General features: G+C 38.9%; 1 long non-coding RNA gene across 1 annotated transcript in view; it reads right to left on the reverse strand.

The window, feature by feature from the left end:
• Positions 1–6,709, reverse strand: part of LOC102754025 — a 74,720-nt gene that overhangs the window by 27,380 nt on the left and 40,631 nt on the right. The window contains exon 2 of the long non-coding RNA XR_435240.2: positions 4,697–4,800. This is a non-coding gene — a long non-coding RNA (uncharacterized LOC102754025). The remainder of the gene's footprint in view (positions 1–4,696; positions 4,801–6,709) is intronic.

Genomic DNA, 6,709 nt, shown 5'->3' on the forward strand with positions numbered 1-6,709 from the left:
ACATGTTGGAAGAGGTCAATGGGGGTGAGGGGAGACACACATAACACAAACAAAGGGGACATCCATAATCTTTCAACAATAAAGATAAATTGGGGGGAAAAAAGAAGAAAGAAAGCATTTTCTTCTGCTTTTTCCACATTTGCACTTTGGCGCTGGGTCCCATACATGTAGCCAACATTGGTGAGAGAGATAGCTAATGACTGCAAGGTGTGAGCTGGCCTGATGCTTGAACACAGCAGGGAGTAAGGGTGAACAGCAAATCCACGGGTGAAGAGCAAATATAAAGGCCAGAGCTAGGCAATGAGACACAGGTTTGAAGCAGGGGAGAGGAGAGGAAGACAAGGAAGCTGAAGTCAAGATGTATGCATGGCAAAGGTAATCTAAATCCAAATTTAAATAGTGGCTGGCGCTTCAATCTTGTTTATACATGAGTGAGGGTCCATCTGACTCACATAGCCAAAAATGAGGCTGAGCAGTGTTGACTATGTTCTAAGCCCATGTTAGTCTTTGAGAGGGGGAATTAAGGCAGGTACACATTTACCTGACACCGAGTTTGTCTTTTAGCCTTCCAATATGATGGAAAGAATTACCGTAATGAAAATTCAGTTATCTGTTATGCATTTAATGTGAATGTAACTATTGAAAAGAATGACTGCCATTTCTTATAACATTCTTTTTTTTAAAAAAATGTATTATAATCTACAGGGGAGAAATAAAAACTTTTACTTTCTCTCTTAAGTTTGGCGTCTTCAGATATCTATATGGGGATACTGATGCGGGCTATTGCTCCTGCTCAGGAAGGCGGGAACCAGGCAGCAAATTCTCCCCATTTGCGGTGCCATAACCTCCCAGCACGTCTTGTTCGGTGCCTCTGAAGTTGTGCTGATTAGGAAAGAGGCGCAAACAATCCTCAGCCCTCTGCTTATTTTTTAACAAGATGGAATTTAATTAAACACAATTTGTGCTCTTAATTTATTCCTCTGGAGCCTTTATAGGCTCAGAGTTACCACTGCTCACTACAGCTTAGAGAGAGGAAAGTTTTTAACTATACTTTGAAACAGAAGCTACTTATCAGGTGGCAGGGGAAGCAGGGAGCAAGCTTGGAAGGAAGGAACATCTGGCTTGTCTGACACCTAACATTTTTGTTTACTTAACAAACGCCCCTATAGTGCTTACTGTGGTGTCCGGCACTGTTCCAGGTGCCTTACGAACACTAATTAATTGAGTGCTCATAACAATCAGGGCTGACTTATCCAGGAGGCATGGTGCCTGTGGAAAACAAGTTAATTTCTTTAAAGTCAAGAGAAAAAAAATATAATAATAACAACGACTATATAATAAGAAACTCATCCTGGACTGTATTTGTCTTTATACCCGTGTGGCAAATTTTTAATATTATTTATGGAAGAAGGGGCCCATAAAGGCAAATGTTTATAGGGCCCACAAAAATCATAATATAGTTCCAATACCAACTATACTATTACGTTAATTTTACAGATGAGAGGACCCACACACACTTATACTAGTAGCTGACAGAGCTGAGACTCAAGGAAGGCAATCTGCTTCTGGCTCCACAGAACACTGTGTTGAGCTGTGCTGACGTGCTCATCAATGAAGTATTTCACATGCATTTTCTAGGTAGCTAACAAAGTAGCACTCCACAAAACCAAAATGCTTTGTTTTAATAATTTTGGAAGAAGGTCTTTCCTACATTTGTTATTTACTTCCTGCTTTATTAGATTAGCCTGAGCATAATCTACTCTTTTTCATGATGATAACAGTATCCTTATCCATAGACAATCTTACTGAGTATTTTTATATGCCTGGAACCCTTCTAAGATTTACTTTATAAGTGCTAACTCGTTGACTCCTCACAACTCTATGAGGCACATAGATTTATTCTTTTAGATGAGGAAACCCAAGTTAAGTTAAGCTACTTGTCTAAGTTCACCCAACCACTTGAGAGCAATGGAACTCGGCATCCTGGCTCTGAGTGGCCCCTGTCAACCAGGATGAGTGGGAGCTTTGTTGTGCGTACAGAGTGATGCTCTCCGGAGCTTTATTCCTACCCTTGCATCTTCAGACCGAGATGTTATTTTAAGTCTGTGTCTACTCTTCAGGGTGTATGTCTTCTCTGTCCTTGTCAGGCAGCTGACTGATAGTTTTAGCTGTGTTTTGTTTCCAGTTTGTACTCACATTTATCACTTGATAAATTAATGAAGGGCCTATGAGGGACCATTTTATTTGCTGCTTCCAAATCACTTTAATGAAGAACCAGAGAGCCCACCATCATCTTAGTGTTGTGTGTCAGGTAGATCAACGTGTGCTGTGTGGAGGGAGAGGTGCCCTGTAAACAGCCTTGTGATCCCTACTGCCTGGCTTTGTGAGGGTGATTTTGGATGCTTTGAGGACTTTTGTTGGTTAATGTTCATTTATTTCTTATTTTCCAGCTAAGTTTTCAATGGTGAATGCTGAGGAGTGGCGTGGCAGATATTATTACATGTAAGGGGAAAGTACTACTTGGCATGATACCTTAATCAAGCAAGTGGTTTGACAGAATTCATTTGCCAGGTAACTGCACTATCTTTGTGGTGTTTATTGAATGGTGTTACAAATAATTTAACTGGCAAGTAAGACTCCATTGGGCTATTCTGACTCCTTTATGGCTCAATCTTGAATGCTAGGCCTAAAGTTGGGAGGGACTCCATATATCTCATCTATATATCTGTATGTATGTATATTTCTACATTTATATGTGTATTTCAACATAAAATGTTTTATATATTATGTATATATTTTTATATATTATGTTATGTATATTTCTTATGTTGGAATGAACAAATGTTCTTTCCTTGTCTTGACCCCTGCTCATATCCAAACATCACATTAGGCATATCCTAAATTTGGCCTTCGTGACTATTTTAGACTTTATAATCTAATTAGAGGCCCAGTGCACAGATTTGTACACATTGAAAGTAAATTAATTAGAAGGTAGCCGGCGGGGTGGGACTGGGCGAGACAGGCTGGACACACCCTGGAGCTAACCTCCCCTGGTCCCTCCCCACCTGCTGCATGTGGGGCAGCGCTGGGGCTTGAAGGGCATCTGCAGAGTGGGGTCCCTCTGGTAGCTGGGGTCCCTCAGCCTGGCCTGCGGAGATTGGGCTGAAACTGGCTCTCCAACATCCCCCAAGGGGTCCTGGACTACGAGAGGGCACTCTGCAAAGTTGCTAACACTTGGCAGCTCCTGCGTTGAGCATCTGCTCCCTGGTGGTCAGTGTGTGTCATAGCTACTGGCCAATCGGCCAGTTGCTTAGCCTTTTATATATATAGATTGGTTACAACTCTAGGATTTGAAGACTGCTCTCTGACACCAATTGATTCTTTTCTGTTAACTGCATTAATTCTTGGCCTTCACAGCCTTCTCAGGAAACACTGCTACCATGCCCAAGATCTTCTTCTCTGTGCCTGGCCCCAGAAGGCTATGCTGATTGGGAATCAGTTTACAGGTTTGTAGAGGCTTGACAGTTTCTGGGTCCTACTGCTTAGTCATCATGGGTATACCTGAAGCCCTTTGTAGGTTCTGAAGTATTGACTGATATTTTGGATAGGAGAAAAACAGGGGTGAGTCAATTTCTTGAAACATTTTCAATTGTTTAAAAAACAACAACAAGCAAAGTACTCTAGACTGCTACTTAAGTCAGAGTTTAAACACTGGTGATACTCAGGTTGGATTTGAGCCATAGACATGTTTGGCTTTTAAATCAAGTGCTTTCATTTTTAAAATCTAGAAATTTCACTACATAATCTCCAGACTTTTAACTGCTTTTGCAATTGGGTGATCTGAAAGCATGGGACCTATATTCCTGCACAATTGGCCAGAATGAGATAGTACCTGGCCATTTAGACAGGACATGCACTTAAAAAAATTATATATATATAAAATTTCATAGAAGGGAGAGGGAGAGAGAGGTAGAAACATCAATAATTAAAGAGAATCATTGATTAGATTGGCTGCCTCCTGTATGCCCCACAGTGAGGATCAAGCCTGCAACCCGGGCATATGCCCTGACTAGGAATTAAACTATGACCTTTGGTTCATAGGTCGACGCTCAACCACTGAGCCACGTCGGCTGGGCATGTACTTCTTTTTTTTTTTTGTCATAATCCATCCGCAGGACAATTTGCTTATTTACATCCCTGCCTGTGCCCTGGAGCATTTGATTTTATATCCCCTACTATGAATCAATGAAGGATACAAGCTCAAAAGCTCAAGACCACAGTGCCTATGCTTAATTTCCTGTTTAGTTTATATAATCTTAAAAATTAATATTAAAAAGCAATACTCACACATAAAAAAATTAAAACAAGGTAGAAACGTGTATAGTAAAAAGTATAAGTCCACTGACCCCACTTATCTAAAAATTCCCTTTCCTTGGTCCAAGGAATAATACTGGTAATAGTATCTTTTATATTCATTTATATATTTTCCATGAATAGGGTTTTTTTGTGTATTTTTTTAAATCCAACTGGGGCTATCTACTTTTTGTAAGGCTGTGAGTGTATGTAAATACAGCCTTACAAAAGGGTCCCACACATGAACGAGAGCAATGTGGTATATTAAAGTAATTATCTGTATAATTAACAAAAACTCTTGGTGCAATTTCCAAATATTAGAAAAAAAATGTTTTTTAATTACCTGGCTAATTAGCTTCATTAGTCATTCTCTTGGCTCCTTTCTTCATGGAAGGAATCCATCCATTCAGTAGACATTCATTGAATTCCTTTTATGTTCAAGGTGCTCTATGAGGTAAAGTGGAAAATACAGAAATGAATTGAAAACAAAATCAACAACATTAGTATAAGAAAAAAGTGAGTATTTTCTGCTAAAAGAATGAGGTGAAGGCATTGAATTTTGAATTGAACATGCCCCATTGTCAGTGGATCAAGTCTAAGATTTGAAGGACACTTAAAAGTCCTAGATCTAATCCAAACCTGAAAAGGTGAAGTAAAGGAAGAGATTCAGCTGAGTGGGGAGGGCGTGGATGATGCATAGTTGGTAGGAGGTGGACTGGCCATGTGAGGTGAGGATAAAGGAGAACTCACTGAAAAAGCATCATTTCTCCTGGTACAGACCTGCAGGCATTTGGTCTGTGTTCAAAAAAATATGACTGCAGTTTCTTTTCTTTCCTAAAGTAAATTTCAATGACAATTTTGATAAAATGAAACTGGGAAGAGAGAGCTTTAAAAGTAGACATAAAAGATGCAATCAAGAGCCTGGCCAGATGTACTCGTGAGAGATTTAAGGAGAAAGAAATTTTGTCTTATACTTCAGTTACCTGGGAATAAACAGTTGTTGTTGTTGTTAAATACTCTCCTTGAATTGGAGAATGGTAAAAATTGACAATCTTTACAAAAATAAGCAACCAAAACCCTGTATGATTATCTTAAATGCTTTCTCCCCCCTCTAATTTTTTTAGACAGTTGGGCCACTTGGAAATAATAGAAAATACCCATCTGTTATAGATGTGCAGTCACTTCTAGATAAGACATTAGGGGAACCTATAGCACACCCAGAGTTCCAAATATGTCACCATTTATAAATCCTTCATTTTGCTCTCCAGCAACCTGATGCTTTTATATGCCCAACATGGATGAGTAGCTGAATTATGCAAATCTAGTTTTGACATGCATAATAGCTGCATGAATGGTACATGGAAACCTCTGAACTATTTTTGCAATTTCTTGTGAGTCTTAAACTACTTCAAAATATAAAGTCATTTAAAAAATGGTCATGAAGCCAATTTTCATTTTGCTTTGAAATTCATCTTTCTCTTGAATGCCTCAGTTAGACACTCTAATTAAAAAATTTCTCACTTAAATGATTTTAAGGATACTACTAATTGAAATAGTGATGAAATTATTCAAATTATTTAAGCAAAAATATTCCTTATGAGTAGAAGAGTTTTTATTCTCTCTTGAGTTACCGAGGCTAATGACAAACTTCACAAGATAATTGGTCAATCTCAGTTTCTCCTTGCTCTCCTTTAGAACTTTAGATATGAATAAGTGTCTTTTATAATAATCCCATAAACGGACTTTTCTTTGGTTCTTTCATCTACATAGTATATGGATAGACCAGACTGAAATATTAGTAGGATCATAACCAATACTATTTATTGGTACTACTTTGTCAATAGGTTTTTTCTCTCCATAACACATTATATCAGTCTATGAATGTGTTATGTTCTATAATATATTATATAAAATCAAATAATGACCAATTTTTAAAAATCTGTATTTTAAAAATGCTATAAATTCACTTAGAAATAACATTACAGTCCACTTAAAAAAATAGTGCTATGGTCTCCAAAATAGGGCTCACATGTCCCAGGGGATGTTCAGGTACATTCATATTAATGGTCCAAATTTGAAAAGTTAAGATGTGACCCAAAGCAATGGTAGTATCAATATACCTCTGCCAATGGGCTTCAGATTTCATTTAGCCAACATTTCTCCACAAGAGTCTTTATAATAAACTAGAGGTCTGGAGCACAAAAATTTGTGCACTCGGGAGGATCCCTCAGCCCGGCCTATGCCCTCTTGCAGTCTGGGACACCTTGGAGGATGTCCACCTGCTGACTTAGGCCCACTCCCTGGGGAACCGGGCCCAAGCTGGCAGTCAGACATCCCTCTGGCAGCCCGGCAGCCC

Source organism: Myotis davidii, unplaced genomic scaffold, assembly GCF_000327345.1.
Source record: "Myotis davidii unplaced genomic scaffold, ASM32734v1 scaffold130, whole genome shotgun sequence".
Lineage (NCBI taxonomy): Eukaryota > Metazoa > Chordata > Mammalia > Chiroptera > Vespertilionidae > Myotis > Myotis davidii.